Below are 19495 nucleotides of genomic sequence, written 5' to 3'. Positions count from 1 at the left end.
ACAAGGTAAATACAGAATAACCCTACACATATGAGATACTTCAAAACTTTTTAGTGGATGATCATTTAAGAAGATGATTTTTGGCTAAGAGAATAATGTAATACAGAAGAAAGAGAATAAGTAAGAGAAGGCCTAGCTTCTGTAATTTTTCTCCCTGTGGGAAGGTACTGGTATTTTATAAAGGTGAGGAGTATGTTTTTTTAAAAATAGATGTTATCATGTAATTTATGTTATAAATGGAAAGCATTACCTTATATTTCAAGCAGTAAGAATTAAGCCATGCTGTACAAAATCTTCAAGACTGTAGAGATGCTGAAAAGATACTATCTTCTCAAAGAGAAACAGATTGGGATATTGCAGTGGAAGAGATACATCAGAATACTTAAAACAAGGATAAGATTTTCTATTTATCACAATAAATTATGACCTTAAAAGTTTGAGAATCAATGATGAATTTATATTGTATGGTTTGGGGACTCTCACTAATTGTACGCTTCTGAGAGAAAGTTTTGATTTTCTTTGAGCCTCAGTTATATCCTTACTAAAATTTGTGGATTAGAGATGTACTTCATGATATTGGCCAGCTATTAATGATAATTATTATATATTAAAATATATACAATTTGAAATGTAAATATTTTATATATTCATAAGTAAACATATACAAAATGAATATATTTAAACATGGAATACATATAGAATATATATGTATACATGGAATATTATACATATATAGTATAAAAATCTTCTTGATAGATGTATTTGCTTTAGCAGTTAATGAAATGCTCCAAACAGATATTTTTGAAGACACGAGTTTTCTTCTTCCTTTCTTTACCTCTGTTACTGTAGTCAGATGAATAGGTAAATGAAGACATGAGTTATCAACATTATAACAAGATAATTATTTATACTTGTATATTAACATATTACCTTTTCATGTACTGCCTCAGTTATTTATTTAATTGAATTCTGTGTTTTATTGTACCATTGGTAAAACTACAGTATCTGCTCCCCATCCCCAAAGGCATATATAAAGAATACCAAAAAATTCCAAGGATAACCACAAAGAGATATTCATATATGCACAGAAATGATCTTTGTCTAAAGAGTTTTTAATTGAGAAGAAATGGGAATCCTTTAAAACTTGATTGCATTATAAGCACAAAAGGAATAAACCTTTTTTTTCCTGAATACTACTACTACTATTTACTTTAAACCTGGTGACAAATTTCCAAGAGGTAATACACGATTCTTTTGAAATGATGGAAATACTAATTAATACATACTTTCAATAGAGGGAGAGTAGAAAGCTTGAAATTTCTAACGATCAGAAAAAAAGGGATAGGCTCTTCTATTAGTGTATATATATATATATATATATATATATATATATATATACACTAATAACTTTTAATAATATTAAAACTTTAAATTATTTATCAAAAGAAGTTTTTGTTGTGCATTTTTCTATGTAGTCTTTCTTTCAGTGTCATGTCAAATTCATTTTTTTACTGAGACTTATAGTGATCTATTTTCAGAAAAATGCTCTATTCTAGATATTTCCTGGATGTGAAGCATTTATGTGATCAGAAAAATCTTGTTTCTTAGAATAGAAATATGAAACAAATGCATTCTTCCCCTTGTACTGTTGAAATAGTAAAGGTTAGTGATGGTTTGAAGACTCAGGGAGGTGCCATTAGAGCATGGGAACTGTGCACAGGGAGCTAATCCTCTTAAAATAGCAAAACTAGATATTAAATCTTTAAAATTTCACTTTCTTCTACCAAATCTGTAGGCAAAAATAAAACAAAGCAGTATGAATGCATTCTACTCTCTACAATTAAAGAAATTTCAGCTATTTTATTTGTGTTGTTTAATCCTTATTTGTTTCTATAAAACAATAATTTTAACCTTATATAAGGCAACGCTCTTATAAATATTAAGACTTTAATCTTGAGCTTGGGTTTTGAAAACTATTTTCTGTTTCAAATCAACTGCTTTCTTCTGTGTAAAATAATTTTCTTTCTAGAAAACTGTGAACAATTTTCCTGTTTTGATAAGTAAAACGAAATAATAAGGAGAAAAAGAACTGATTTTACTTATAATATATGACAGTCCTATTTTTTCTAAAAACAATTAAGCTCTTTTATATTTGATGTCAACTATTTAGATTAAACACATATCTAATGTTCACATGTTTCATGATCCCAGTGTCCACTTAATGTTTGCTGATATGTACTTACTGCCAACTAAAAATAGTTACTTCATTATATGCATCTATACCACACTTAAAAGAGACAGCCATGGTCTCAAATTGCTGAAATCCAAGGTCTAACCTATGACCATGATGAAATATACCACATTTAGAAGTGCACTGGCATAATAGATAAAAGTGGCTTAGATACATTAAAAGATTGCTCAGTAGTGCCACATGGTGAGCCACTGATTTATTATAACCTGTCTTACAGGAGTGGTTTTGGGTTTTAAAATAATCATGGTTCTAGGAAACATTTATTGGGGAGTTAGTATGTTGCAAGTACTGTGCTCAGTACTTTATTTGTATTATCACACTTAAACTCCAAACAACTCTATAATATAGGGAATATTATCTCTGTTTTACAAAAGAAAGTAATTATTCTGTCTACAGTGTCATAACTAATAACTGAGCTGGTTCCAAACCAGATCATTGGATTCTAAGACACATGGGCTTAATAAGTCTGTATAGTGAAAATAGGCTTGGAAGAATGGTCACTGGGGAGATAATTGCTTATGATGACTGCGCTCTAAAATGGCTTTAAACATCCGACCATTGAGAAGCTCTTTGTCTTCTTTGTATATGCCACAAGAGATATAACACTATAAACTTCACTTTGCTTTTTAAATGATTGCCCAGCAAGTGGAAAGTCTTTTTAAAGAAGTCATGAGGAGGAAATGAACTAGCTCAAAATCCCTCATCAGCTTCACACAGAAGGCAAACTCTCTTTTGTACAAATGCATTTTGCTGTAAACAGTTCCATTATTAGCTTCTATCCCTTCCCAGCAGGTAAAATGTGACATGACAATAAATGTCTATTCCCCATGTAACTTCTGATGAAACAGTAAATAACACTGTTCAAAAGGCAAAAGGCCAATTATTTTCTACTTCTTAACTGTTTGAGTAGCAACTGGACGGAAATAGGTGACATGATGTCTATTATGTCTAAGGATATAATAATCATTTAACTCTTTTTTTTTTTTTTTTTTTTGTGGTATGCGGGCCTCTCACTGTTGTGGCCTCTCCCGTTGCGGAGCACAGGTTCCGGACGTGCAGGCTCAGAGGCCATGGCTCACTGGCCCAGCCGCTCCGCGGCGTGTGGGATCTTCCCGGACCGGGGCACGAACCCGTGTCCCCTGCATCGGCAGGCGGATTCCCAACCACTGCGCCACCAGGGAAGCCCTCATTTAACTCTTGATTGGAAAAGTTCTATTCTAGAATTTCAGACCGAGGCAGAACTACAGAGATTAAATTGCCTATCTTGCTTAACTTGTAGGTGAAGAAATTCAGGCTCAGAAAAGTTGTGCCTTTTTAGAGTCACACAGCTAATTACTGACAATTCTGGGAATAAAACACAGGTGTCTTGAGTACTTTTCTGAGGTTGACTTGAGGTACTAGTTTTTAAAATCAAATTATTACTTGTTTCTTCTCTTAATCTCAGCCAAAGTTACATTCCTTGCTGCTACCACCAAAATCTTTAATCATCCTGGAGTCCATTCTTTTTCACTTCATACACCACTTATGTGTGCCTAAATGAAAGTGTTTTAAGTATTCATCTAGATTTTGTTGTCTGTTTTTCGAAACTTAAATGTAAGGTTTTTAAAGGCAGAAACTTTATCTATGTTATTTAACCACTATTTCCAGTAAGGTGACCAAGCACCCTGGTTTCCCTGGGACTGAGTTTTCATGGATGTGGGTGTTTTAGGGCTAAAACTGGGGATATCCTGGAAAAATGGGGATGGGTTGGTCATCCTATCAGGGCCTCTGCATATAGTTTTATGTCATGCATCTCACTCTTCCAAGGAGTATCATTAACATCAGAAATACCAGAGATTTAATTATTGCCGTTGTATTCTGGATGATGACAGCAATGTAGCTTAATTTGCAGAGTTGCTGTTTGAACTGGGATGGTGCTGGTTCTATCCTCATTCAAAGGAGAGTGTGTGTTGTACTGTAGGCACTCAGCAATTGTTGCCTGACACACCATTAAAATCATAAAAAGGGAATAATATTTAGTTATGGTTTATCTATGCAGTTGCTCAGTCTCAAATTTTGGGCGAAATAATTTCTTGTTGGGTAGGGAGCTGTCCTATGCATCGTAAGGTCACACATACATACACAGAACTATATATATATAACCTACATACTATGCATATATACTTATATTTTATGTATGTATAATAAAGCTAGGAATTCATGGCCATATGGGTGTCATATATGCATACACATTGTCTTAAGTGCTGTTATTTCATTTTATTGTATGACTCAGGATTATCAAATAAAGCCAGTTGAGAAAAGTGTATAGCAAAAAACAATCAACAAAGATTTTCTTGGTTTCAGGAAATAGACAGCAAATCTCTTCACTATAAGAATAGAATCCTTTAAAATAGGCTTTTAGATTAATCTCAACAAAGTGACCATCACTATAATGAGTGAGGCTTGGCAGAACTATCTTTAACTCCATTCTCTACTGTGACAAACAGCAAACCCTATGCTTAGTAACTGCTTGCATTGTTGAGATGAAATTTGTCATGTCACTTCCTATATAGTCCCTGATTGTATTTGTGGTATGGGATGGCTCTACAAAGTCTTCATAGAATTGCAGCTATCAGCTATTCATTGCTATCATAAACCACAAAATTACTATTTTTTTGTGCAATCATCCACTTCCAATAGTTCTTCCCAGACCCTTCAATGACTAGTTTAGGCATTTGGTAATTTTCTTTGGACTTCAACATTCACTTTGTTCACAACCAGACTTCTTTTTTTCATTGTTATGAGGAATATCTTTACAAAAGCCTCTTTAATGTGTTTTTACAGAGGCTATTTTGTGGCTTTGTTAGCTCTTCCTCTTAGTCTCTTGATCAAAATTACCCCAACAAACTTGTGATGGAATATTTTGCTTCAGTTTCTCCTGGCTTACATTTTATCTCCTGGTCTATACACTCACACGATTTAGTTACTACAATATTCTTAACCTGCCTCAACTGCAAACATCTAAAATATCTTTGCCTCATCTTTCAAAAATTCCTCAAAATGCATTTGGGGAAGGTACAATGTTTTATGCTTTATGACTATTCTATTCATAACTTAGAATTTGTCATAAGCCTCCATTTTTAAAGGAGGGAAGTGTTTTCTCTGAGGACCAGTAGGTTTTCCTGCACAAATGAAAAAATGATGAAGTTAATTTTTCTTTTTGCTCTCTTGTTTGCTATTTGCTTCAGATTTCTCACCCTTACTAAATAGGTCATTTATATATCATATTAACGCACCCTTCCTGTAGCCAAACAACCCCCAAGAAGCAAAAGTAAACCCTCCATAGAGAAAAGTAAGATAATAAAAAATGTAATATTATCTCTACAATTTGTTATATATAATGCCAAGCATTTACTCACAAATTATCAATCATTAAAAAAACAAAAGCAAGAGAAAGTAAACAGACAACAGAAACAGACCTTCAGAAAAATTAGTGTTGGAGTTAAAAATTAAAAATAAATGTGACCAATATTTTCAAGAAAATAAAGGGATAAAATGTAGAAGTCTAGAAGATAAATTAAATCAATAAAATAGAATCAAGTACAAATTCTAGCATTAAAATGTAAGTTCATAGATATTAGGAATGCAAGAAATTAAGAATGTAGGCTTAGAAGGTTCAGGAAATCTGAGGATTCAAGGTTCTCAAATGAGCTTATTGGTATATCTCCAGCCCAAGTCTAACAGTCCCACTTCTTCTCTATGAGGGCCCTAAATTTCAGATAATAGAATCATTAAGGCTTAGAATTCATCCATCATTTCTCCCACTTGTAAAATTAAATTCCTTGCCTGACATTCAACTATTTGTGACCAGGGGCTGTATATGATGAGGGACTCTTTAAATGCTGCATGTGAGGCTTTTTAAATTTTCCTGCTTTACTTTAAAGTGTTGATTCATAGACCTAAGCTCGTAGTTTTCTCTCTTCAGTGACTCAGCCATTCCAGTTCCACTGTCCTTGTAATTAGCATTTTTTCTATACCTCTCAGTTGCCCAAGACTTGCACCAGATAGTGAATTTCATTCCACTTGCATCTCATCCCAGCTCACCACAGGTAAAAGTATGAGCAATCACACTGCCTAAGCATGCCTAAGACCATCAGTACTCCATCTACTGCTAGTGATAATGCCATCATCTGGTAAATTATACAGCTCCAGAATTGCATCTGCAAAATTTGCTTTTTAGGACAACTTCTCTCAAGTCCTTAGAGGAAGAGTCTGAGGAAGAGATTCATTTTCAATTGTTTATTTAGGATATTCTCCCCAGGAAGAAGAATGAGAAAGGTGAGATTGAACAGGGCCCAAACGCAAAGATAGAATGTAATCTCTGATGGAAACTAGCCTTAACCTGATCTCACTATGATGATATGAAACATAGATTGCACATGAAATTGGCCTCCCTTGAGCCAAGAGGTACAGCTGTTGGTACCAATATGTCAGTTAATCATTGTCTGATGGTCAAAGGTGGGGATGGGGAGGTGGATAGAACTTCCCTGAGTAGGTGGTTCCAATCAGCCAAAGGTGAGTCTGCAGATAACTAAAGAAGCTGTGACCTATGGAAGTCAGCTGAGTAGCTGTATTGGTCAGGGGTCCCTAGAGAAACTGAATCAATAGGAGATATGATAGATACAGTTATATCTGTATCTATCTACCTATCTCTATATATACAGAGAGACTGAGATTTATTATGAGAAATTTACTCATGTAATCATGCAATTATAGAGACTAAGTACCAAGGTCTGTCTGTGGTCAGCAAGCTGGGCACCCAGGAAAGCCAGTGGTGTAATTTCCAGACCAAAAGCTGGCTGGCTTGACACCCAAGAAGGGCTGATCTTTCTGTATTTGGCAATTCATGAAAAATATGGTTTGTGCAATCCTCTGTTATGCTTCAATAAAAATATCATTTAAAAAGAATACAGCTTGACAAGTTGACAAACAATTCTATTTCATTGTTTGTTGTGCTCTGATTATTAAAAGTCACACAAGAATCTGGAAAGTTTACATGCTGTCTAGAAAATGGGATAAGTCCTAGCCTTTTGTTCATGTCAGAGACTCTCTTTACCTCTTCTCCGTCTGCTAAATCTGGCAGCTCTTGAGTTATCTGTTAACAGTTCTCCCGTGTTATCTGTTGGTCGCTAATCTGTTAGAGCCACTCACAAATGGCTCTCTTCTCCCTTATCATTGCTTTCAGAGCCTCATCACTTAGTATACAATCCCAGTGACAGACAAGAGCCATAAATAATCTCTCTAAATTCCTGTCTGTAAATAAGCTATAGGTCTCATTTTCTTTCCTGTCACCTTCTGCCATTTTCTTTCCTTTTTTCCTTCTGAGTGAAGTGACTTGCCCCTTATAAACTGTTATTATCAAGTTCTCTTCCTCCCATCTTTCTAGGGATCCCCAAAATAAACATAATATAAATGAATGCAATTTCTCTAGGCATTTTCTATTTTCAGTCCTTCAGTCCATAGCTTACTGAAGTATTTTCAGCAAAGAAGAGAAGATTGAGGGCTAACTCTATCATGGAAGACAGGACAAAATATCTTTTATTTTCAAATTTCCCAAAATTAATGTGAAATAAATAAATATTTTAAAATCCTACCAAAATAAAAATGACCTGCCATTATTTGAAATATGAAACACTATAGTCCGTCCTTCAGTGGTTTCTGTGCAAGTGACAATTTTCTCCATGAATAGACCCAATAATCTGTCTTTTATAATTTGAGCCCACTCACCCTGTCACGATTGGTTGGACTCAAATTGGGGAAATCCGGTATTCTTCTTTGGTTTCATGACTAGATCGAAGTAATTTAATTTATTTTGAAGAGTTGTCTTGACTGATTTATAAACTTGGGATCTATAGAGTGGCTATTACTAGCCTGACACTTACAAGGAGAAGTAGAAAAATCTATTCTCACTAAAGAAAAAAAAAAAGACAGACAAAGAGGTATATAGAAAAAAGAAAAAGTAGGCCAATACAGCTTCTAATTCTAGTCCTTTCCTGAGAGCCAGCTATGATCTGAAATGTGGTTGTCTATAGGTGCATTGGAATACTTACTATAAATCCTATCCTTTGGTTTAAATTAGCCCAATTAAATTAGGCTAATTTAAATTAGCCTAATATCAACTGGTAACATCATTTCGTTTAGTTAGTAAGATATATATGTATATGGAACATTGTCCATAGAAAGCTACTACAAAAATGTGGTTATGGACATATATAGCTACTATTAAGATCTCCCAAATGCTAGAAATCAATTACTTGTATGAAATAAAATGACAAAACCTACACATAATGGATCACAGTAGCTATCAAAAAGTCTAGGAGGGTGAACCTGAGCTTCTGTATTAAGTCAAGACTCGAAGCAGAAGCCCTAGGTGGGTAGAAGCCTAGATCACGACTTCTATAACAAGTAAATGCTATATTAATAGAAAGAAGCAGCCTCTGCTTAGGCTCTCTGAATTATTGTTTATTATTATTATTCTTTATTAGGAGAAGGAGAAATATTTTCAAAATGTCCTGATATCAGCAAGGAGAACTTACAGTTCATATATTATTTTTTTGGAAGGGCACTATTATTTTATTGAAAGATCACCATATATCAGCTGTTTTGCATTCTGCTTTGTATATCAGCCTCTTCCTAGAAACTGAAGAACCCAAGAAACTAAACTTGCAAACATGAAAACCTGAATTTAGAATATGATGACTTTCTAGAATTTTCTGGGTGTTGTAAGGAGTAATGAGGAAAGTGATATGGGAGGGAGAGAGAATGAAAGTTGCTATTTATCAAGCACTTACTCTGTCAAGCGTCCAGTTAAACAACTTAGATATTTCATTGTTTTTAATATTTTATAAGTTGTCTTCTTTCTTCGTCTTAGCTAGAGTCAAATATTTGGATTGCTCTTGCCTCTACTTAATATTGGCTTGGTAATATCTGATTTCCCTTCTCATATCTGCAACACAGCAGTGTGTGCACATGCTTTGCTCTTCCTGTAGTTCTTATTTATATGAAATATTCATCCATTTAGCACGCTTGTTCTCCAGTGGGACCTTCTAACTGAAAGCCTAGTTTTCGGATACATTCCCTTATAAAGAATCTAGAATTTATAACCCCCCACACTAACACCAGGAGTAGAATAATTTCTGACCCAACTTACCTTGATTTACTTATGTTAAGGACACCCTCCAGGTTGCAAGGTGTTACTGGCATCTTCCCCCTCTTTCTCATCTTTTATTTGTGTGTGGTTTCTTTCTCTTAAGGGACAAAGATGAGAAAAGGCTGTTTTAGATGTATTTTTAAATAAGACAACCAGAAGTAATTTCCCAGTTAAGAACATTTAAAAATCTTGGTGTATGAGAGCGTTAGGTGAGAGAAGAAAACTTTTTTTTTTTTATGTTTGACTGACTTTTCAGGAAATTAAGGCACATTTTCAGAGGATATATACTATGAGATAGAGGGAATTCAGAGAGCACTAAGGCCAGCTTTTACCCTTGAGTCAGGTAGCCTTGGTGATAAGGGAGACAGGAAACGAAACAGTACATAGGGAAGTTAGATTATAGATTTCTCAGAAAAATCCAGCTTCTTCAGTAGGTAAGTTAGGAAAAACCCACTATGTAGAGGCAAGGTGATAGTAGAGATCAGTGTCTGTTTCAGCCTTAGCTGGTCCCAGGGGAGACATAATAAAAAAAGCTACCAGGAAGAATCTCTAATCACACACCCTTAATTCATATGACCTACCTGGCTTGAAAAATCTGCTGAAAATGTATTTTAAGGTAGTCTAAGATTGGTAGTGGAAAATACCTCCAACAGAAGAAAAGGAAAATCCTTTCTAGAGCAATGCATGCAATTAAAAAAATTCACCAAACATGGGATATTTCCAGCCTTAGAAACACTCAGAAGCAAAGGATACAGTCATCCCTCAGTATCCATGGGGGCCTAGTTCCAGGACCCTCCCACAGATGCTAAAATTGACTGGGTGCTCAAGTCCCTTATATAAAATGGCACAGTATTTGCATAGAACCTACATACACCTTCTCATCTACTTTAAATCATCTCTAGATTACTTATAATACCTAATACAATGTAAATGCTTATGCAAATAGCTGTGGGTGTGTGGTAAATTTAAGTTTTGCTTTTTGGAACTTTCTGGATTTTTAAAAAATATTTTTGATCTGCAGTTGGTTGAATCCACGGATGTGGAACCTGCAGATATAGAGGGCCGACTGTATTGTTGTCATTTGGACTATATATTATAAGAATATATGAGGCAGAGGACTAGAATAAGTGATACATTTAGGTTTCATCATTCTATAATTACATGTTTTTTAGGGCAAATTTTGTGCAAACATAATATTCAATCATTTTCATTCATTTCTTCTCATTTAATATTTAGCTCACTTACCAAAAATATATCTATAGAGCTATTTCTCCCACCAACAGTCTTCCTTGAGCTGTGCTAAATTTGGATTATATTCATCCCTTTATTATGCATGGATTTTTTATTAAAATCTACCAAATGTTGTACATCTGCCAGTAGAAACAGACGGCCTTGAGAGGGGTGAAATATATGATCCCTAGCACCTGTTACAGCCTTATACCATAAAATAAATTATGGAAACATGTTTGAAACTATAGAAAAATCAGTATAATTTTGTAGTATGCTTTAATCTTCTATACTTTTATAGAATGAGTTGCTCATATATACCATTTTTGAAGAGAAATATATAATAGGTATATTTATGGAGAATTTTTGTCAGTTGAAGCATAATAGACAAAACATTTGCAAATGGTAATTACTTATTAGAACTCTAGAAGAAATAGGCAATGTCATTGAATCATGAATTGTTTCATAATAAAACTATGGCATTATTTTCAAAATACTGTATGCGGATTATATGAATGCCTTTTAAGAACATATATTATTAGCCACATCTAAAAATAACCTAAACTTTTGAAAGTCTAAAAAGGAAAATACACTATGAAACATTTTATTGTCAATCCCAAATCTTCTCATTGAAATACATTTCAGGAAAAGTGTATATTTCTCTCTCATTTACAATGGACTTCATCTAATATTCCTCCGTACATGTCCATTTCAATGTACATAGATTCATTTTTTTCAAATCCCTACTAATAATTCATTGATTAAGATTAACTTTTATCAAAGAACAAACAAGGGTATGTGATTGATATGATTTCCTCTGGTCTTTGATATCTACGTTTCTCCATTCTTTTTCATTCTGCTTAATTTTTAGTTGAAGGAACTTATTATTTTCATATAGTTTTCCTCCTTACCACACATTTAACAAATTCAAAAAAGGATCATTTTGATACTTTTGGAAATTGAAAGTGCCTTGAATATCTTTCAAGCAGAAACTCTTTTGGATTGAGAGGTTAGCTACACTGACTTAGCAGTTCGGTCAAGCAATTGCTAAAATTTACTAAAAACACTGAACTCATTTGATTTTAATGCTTCACTCAGAACTTGAAAAAAAATGTTAAAGTTGCCAATGGTTTATATCACATTCACTGATTCGTTTTTTTAAATGGATTATGCCACAGTTAATTTTATGTGTCAACTTGACTAGGTCAAGGGATGCCCAGGTAGTTGGTAAATATTACTTCTGGGTGTGTCTGTGAGGGTGTTTCCAGAAGAGACTAGCATTTGAATCAGTAGACTGAGTAAAGCAGATTTGCCCTCCCCATTGTTGGTGGGCATCATCTAATCTGTTGAGGGGCTGAGTAGAACAAAAATGAAAGGGAAGGGAAAATTATCTCTTATTTTCTCTGTTTTACCATTGAACTGGACATTAGTCTTTCACCTGCCCTTAAACTGGGACTAACACCATCAGCATTCCCAGTTCTGATGATTTTGGACTTGAACTAGAACTTAGGCCATCAGTTCTCCTAGTTTTCAGGGCTTTGGACTCAGACTGAACTAAACTATTGGCTTTCCCAGGTCTCTGGATTGCAGACGGCAGATTGTACTTTTCAGCTCCCAGAACCCTGTGAACCAATTCTTTATAATAGCTCTTATAATAAAGTATAAATACATGTATATGTGTATATATATATGTGTGTGTGTGTGTGTGTGTGTGTGTATGTATATGTATATCTCCTATTCTGTTTCTCTGGACTGAAGAACCCTAATAGACTTCAACAGACAAGATTATTCATAGCCAAAACATAGCAATATTGATCAAAATTATTTAAAATAATGGCTTATTTTCAAATAATATTTAACTTTCAAATGTATTGCCGTGCTAATAAGATAACTTTTTTGAATTTTCCAGCACATGCCCTGTTGATAATAATAAATATTATTTGAATGAGTGGGTATCTAAAATACTGTATTTTTATCTGAAATTCTAGGAATTTACATTTTTTTAACATCTTTATTGGAGTATATTTGCTTTATAATGTTGTTTTAGTTTCTGCTGTATAACAAAGTGAATCAGCTATATCTATACATATATCCCCATATCCCCTCCCGTTTGCATCTCCCTCCCTCCCACCCTCCCTATCCCACCCCTCTAGGTGGTCACAAAGCACTGAGCTGATCTCCTTGTGCTATGCAGCTGCATTTCTTTAAACAACTAATGAAGAGAAAAATGAAACATTTCTCTTTTTCTCCATAGAATTTCTTATCTTTTCAGCTTTTCTTGGATTATACATTCTTTAAGGTCCAGACTTTTTCTTTAATATGCAAATCTTGGATCAGTCTTTTGTCACTCAATAATTTTCTCTTTGTTCTTGTTAACACAATACAAATTTCCTTATAGAATTTATTATGAATATCATAATTAGTTCTGCTTGACTATTGTTTTTGCTATGTTGTAAAGAACTAGATATCAGAGCTGGTATTATTCAGCTTTATATACTAAATATTATATAATTATGTGATGATGGCTGATTGGCTGAATCAATAGACCAATAAATGATTAGATAGTGAATAAATAAATGAAGTAAAATTTTTCCTGGAGTCGCCTTCCTATCCCCCTTCTCTGCTTATAACTCTTTGAAGGCATGAACAGTGTATCCTCTGCAAGACATGCCAAACACGGATTTGGCAGAGAAAAGTTCTCATTGCTCAGCACTCTTAAATTCCTTTTTTCCCCTAGTCTTGTTCATAGAATTTTTGTTCAGGAGAAGACATGGCATGATCATCAGGGAATCAAGTTTTACAGAGAGATGAGAAGACAGTCTTCATGCATTTGAAAGAGCTTGCTATGTTTTGAAGTGGATTATAGAAGATAAGTTTGATAATAATACAATGTAAATTTCTTAACAAATCAAATGTGATTCTTAGTTGAATTCATGTATAAACTTTGTGTTTGAAAAAGATATTAGCTTCATACTGATACAGGTTTTGTATTTCTTTATATATTCTGCACTATACTTAATGTAGTACAAGAAAATCAGTATGTAAACTATTGAGTAATTGGCTAATGGAACTCTCATTTTAGAATTAATTAATCAAAACAAAATACACTTCTGGGATTTGATGATGTTGTTGCTAATGAGAATCTGATTAGAAATGAGTGAGTAGTGAGGGTATCTTCTAAATCTTCTTATACAACTATCTTCATTATAAACTCTTTGTATACAATTTAATAGATTCTTCTTCCTAAGTTTTAAAACAGTTTTGTAAAATTAATTTTATTTTTTTTTTAAATAGGGATGCAGTTTTCTTTAAACTGAGTTATATTCACTTAGATCAGTTAAAAATGCTTCAGTGTTATGGTCTTTATTAATTTGAAAGAGGAGCTGAAGCCTCACTGATATAATGTAAAATTGAAATTTAAAAAGTATAATAATTATGATTTAACAACTTATAAATTTGTTCATGTTTCTGGATAATATGTAAAGCAGAAGTGCATTAGACCTTATGTTTTCACACATAAATGCTCTTTTAATTAAGATAATATCATCCTTTTAAAAAAGATTCTTTCCAGAACCATTCAGTTGAATAAAATTATTATTTAAAAAATTTTAAGGGGGCGGAGTCAAGATGGCATACTAGGAGGACACAGAATTCATGTCTCCTCACAACGAGGGCACATACCAGGCACTGGTGGGGACCACGGACACCTAACTGGTTGGGAGGAACCCCCAGTGTCTGGTTGTTTCAATTATAGTTTTATTTTTCCTAATATATTTTTTATCTTTCTAATTTTATTTTGTTTTATCTTCTTTGATATTGTACTGCTCCTTTTTTCTTTCTTTGTTCCTTTTTTTTTCTTTTTTTTTTTTTTTACTGCACCACAAAACTTGCAAGATCTTGGGTCCCAGGCCTGAGGTTGGGCCTGAGCTCCTGTGGTGGGAGGTCCAAGTCCAAACTGCTGGACTAACAGAGAACCTCAGACCCCAAGGAATATCAGTTGGAGTGAGGCCTCCCAGAAGTCCTCATCTCAGCCCCAAGACCCAGCTCTTTCCAGCTGCCTGCAAATTCCAGTGCTGGATGTCTCAGGCCAAAAAACCAGTAAGACAGGAATACAGCACCACCCATCAAAAAAAATGACAAAAAAATTTGCTACAGATGAAGTAACAAGGTAAAAACCTATAAGATCAAATAAATGAAGATGAAATAAGCAATCTACCTGAAAAAGAATTCAGAGTAATGACAATAAAGATGATCCAAAATCTCGGAAACAGAATGGAGAAAATACAAGAAACATTTAACAAGGATCTAGAAGAACTAAAGAGCAAAGAAACAGTTATGAACAACAAAATTACTGAAATTAAAAATACTCTAGAAGCAATCAATAACAAAATACCTGAGGCAAAAGGACGGATACGTGAGCTGGAAGATAAAATAGTGGAAATAACTGCCAGGGAGCTGAATAAAGGAAAAAGAATGAAAAGAATTGAGGACAGTCTCTGAGACCTCTGGGACAACATTAAATACACCAACATTCGAATTACAGGGGTCCCAGAAGAAGAAGAGAAAAAGAAAGGGTCTAAGAAAATATTTGAAGAGATTATAGTCGAAAACTTTCCTAACATGGGAAAGGAAATAGACAGTCAAGTCCAGGAAGCAGAGAGAGTACCATACAGGACAAACCCAAAGAGAAACACACCAAGACACATATTATCAAACTATCAAAAACTAAATACAAAGAAAAAATATTGACAGCAGCAAGGAAAAAGCAACAAATAACATACAAGGGAATCCCCATAAGGTTAACTGCTGATTTTTCAGCAGAAACTCTGCAAGCCATAATGGAGTGGCAGGATATATTTAAAGTGATGAAATGGAAAAACCTACAACCAAGATTACTCTACCCAGCAAGGATCTCATTCAGGTTTGACAGAGAAATTAAAAGCTCTACAGATAAGCAAAAGTTAAGAGAATTCAGCACCACCAAACCAGCTTTACATCAAAACTCCTAAAGGAATTTCTCTAGGCAGGAAACACAAGAGAATGAAAAGACCTACAATAACAAACCCAAAACAATTAAGAAAATGGGAATAGAAACATACATATCAATAATTACCTTAATTGTAAATGGATTAAATGCTCCAAGCAAAGACATAGACTAGCTGAATGGATACAACAACATGACCCATACATACACTGTCTACAAGAGACCCACTTCAGACCTAGGGACACACACAGACTGAAAGTGAGGGGATGGAAAAAGATATTCCATGCAAATGGAAATCAAAAGAAAGCTGGAGTAGCAATTCTCATACCAGACAAAATAGACTTTAAAATAAAGACTATTACAAGAGACAAAGAAGGACACTACATAATGATCAAGGGATTAATCCAAGAAGAAGATATAACAATTGTAAATATTTATGCACCCAACATAGGAGCACCTCAATACATAAGGCAAATGCTAGCAGCCATAAAATGGAAAATCAACAGTAACTCAATCATTAGGTAGGGGAATTTAACACCCCACTTTCACCAATGGACAGATCATCCTAAATGAAACTAAAAAGGGAAACACAAGCTTTAAATGACACATTAAACGAGATGGACTTAATTGATATTTATAGGACATTCCATCCAAAAAAAACCAGAATACACTTTCTTCTCAAGTGCACATGGAACATTCTCCAGGATAGACCATACGTTGGGTCACAAATCAAGCCTTGGTAAATTTAAGAAAATTGAAATCATATCAAGAATCTTTTCCAACCACAATGCTATGAGACTAGATATCAATTACAGGGAAAAAAACTGTAAAACATACAAACACATGGAGGCTAAACAATACACTACTAAATAACCAAGAGATCACTGAAAAAATCAAAGAGGAAATCAAAAAATTCCTAGAAACAAATGACAATGAAAACATGACGATCTAAAAGCTATGGGATGCAGCAAAAGCAGTTCTAAGAGGGAAGTTTATACAATCCTATGTCAAGAAACAAGAAAAGTCCTAATAAACAACCCTAACTTACACCTAAAGCAATTAGAGAAAGAAGAACGAAAAAATCCCCAAAGTTAGCAGAAGGAAAGAAATCGAAAAGATCAGATCAGAAATAAATGAAAAAGAAATGAGAGAAACAGTAGCAAAGATCAATAAAACTAAAAAGTGGTTCTTTGAGAAGATAAACAAAATTGGTAAACCATTAGCCAGACTCATCAAGAAAAAAAGGGAGAGGACTCAAATAAATAGAATTAGAAATGAAAAAGGAGAAGTAACAACTGACACTGCAAAAGTACAAAGGATCATGAGAGATTACTACAAGCAACTATATGCCAGTAAAATGGACAACCTGGAAGGAATGGACATATTACCTAGAAAAGCACAACCATAAACAAGACGAAAAGACAACCCTCTGCATGGGAGAAAATATTTGCAAATGAAACAACTGACAAAGGATTAATCTCCAAAATATACAAACAGCTCATGCAGCTCAATATCAAAAAAAAAAAAACAATCGAAACATAGGCAGAAGATCTAAATAGACATTTCTCCAAAGAAGATATACAGATTGCCAACAAACACATGAAAGGATGCTCAACATCACTAATCATTAGAGAATTGCAAATCAAAACTACAATGAGGTATCACCTCACATCGGTCAGAATGCCCATCATCAAAAAATCTACAAGCAGTAAATGCTGGAGAGGGTGTGGAGCAAAGGAAACCCTCTTGCACTGTGGGTGGGAATGTAAATTGGTATAGCCACTATGGAGAACAGTATGGAGATTCCTTAAACAACTAAAATTACAACTACCATATGACCCAGCAATCCCACTACTGGGCATATACCCTGAGAAAACCATAATTCAAAGAGTCATGTACCACAATGTTCATTGCAGCTTTATTTCTCATAGCCAGGACATGGAAGCAACCTAAGTGTCCATTGACAGATGAGTGGATAAAGAAGATGTGGCACGTATATACAATGGAGTATTACTGAGCCATAAAAAGAAATGAAATTGAGTTATTTGTAGTCAGGTGGATGAACCTAGAGTCTGTCATACAGAGTGAAGTAAGTCAGAAAGAGAAAAACAAATACTGTATGCTAACACATATATATGGAATCTAAGAAAAAAATGGTTCTGATGAACCTAGGAGCAGGACAGTAATAAAGACACAGACATAGAGAATGGACTTGACATGGGGAGGGGGAAGGGTAAGCTAGGACGAAGTAAGAGTAGCATTGACATATATACACTACCAAGTGTAAAATTTATAGCTAGTGGGAAGAAGCTGCATCGCACAGGGAGATCAGCTCGGTGCTTTGCAACCCCTAGAAGGGTGGGATAAGGAGAGTGGCAGGGAGATGCAACAGGGAGGGGATATGGGGATATATGTATGCATATAGCTGATTCACTTTGCTATACAGCAGAAACTAACACAGCACTGTAAAGCAATTATACTCCAATAAAGATGTTTTAAAAATGTATTTTAATAGCACTAACTGAAGGTCAACAGTTCCTCATAGTTATAAATGTTAAGGCAAGCTTCATGTTTATGTTTTCCCTCTGGTAATGGAACCAGGGCAAATGAGACACAAATTTGTAAATGTGCAATTTGCATTTTGAAACAAGTCAGCAATACTCATTCCATTATACAAAATGCATGATTACTAAATTTTAGAAATTTTCTTCAAATTCTGCTGAAATCAAGCAAAATAAAATGAAAAGCAAACAATTAGTCTATGTCATACAAAAAATAAAAATAAAAAATCAGATATTTGCTCTCTTTCTATACCAGTTAAATAGTAATCAAATAAAATAATAACTATAGTTAAATAAGTAATTTATGGAAGGAATTCTCACTACAGTTTTATTTCCTTTGTGTTTTAGTACCACTAAATTAACTGACTATTTAGAGAAGTAGTATTAACAAATGAAGCCCTTTCTTTTAAAATACATTAGTGAGAAAGATAACACTTCAGGTGTTAGCGTAGAATTAACTAACTTATGATTATTAAAAAGAAAGAATTGAAATAGAAAAGTCTTAGAACAGTCAGTGGAAGCATTCCACAGAAGCTAGTGTGCATATTTTTGGCCTATTTCATTCCAATTTTTTTCTCTAACTTTGTCTTAAATACATTTGTTTCTCAAGATGCTACTAGAGAAAAATATTTCTGTCAAAAATATCTGTTAAAGTGTAAATTATATCTCTTCTAAAGGTACACAATTCACATTAATAAGACACAGAAATTGTGAATTGAAAACGTATTAAATATTTTTCATCATGTTACATACACAGAACCAATTTAACACCTTTTAAGAAGAGCTAAAGTTAATTCAATTAAATACAGTTAGAAAAAAATGGTGGTTTTTTTACTGAAACTTTTATAATTAACTCTACAAGGTTTTTGAAAATTTAACGTTTCACATCTAGGTTTGATGTTTAACAAAAAAATTAATATTCTTTGAATTTAACAAATTATTTATACATTCAATTTTTAAAGAATATTTTTCCACAGGGTGGCTAGGCCATAATTTAGGTAGTATTCTTTTATTAGTGAATATATTTCTTCAAAATTTTTATTACATGTAACACATTGATGGAGATCTTAATGATTATAGCTTTTTTCACCACTTGCAATTAATTACTTTTCAGAATATCCAAAGTAGAATTATTGTGTGAAAATTACAAAATTTTGACATTAAATGTACTAATTTTCCAAGTGTTTTTCAAAATAATGTGTTTATTTATTCTGTCACAGCAAGGAATAATAATGCTTATCTTGCAACATTCTTAGTTATATAAAGATTTTTATTTTGTTTTA

The sequence above is a fragment of the Phocoena phocoena genome, chromosome 11 (assembly GCF_963924675.1).
Source record: "Phocoena phocoena chromosome 11, mPhoPho1.1, whole genome shotgun sequence".
Lineage (NCBI taxonomy): Eukaryota > Metazoa > Chordata > Mammalia > Artiodactyla > Phocoenidae > Phocoena > Phocoena phocoena.
This window is presented reverse-complemented; position numbering follows the sequence as displayed.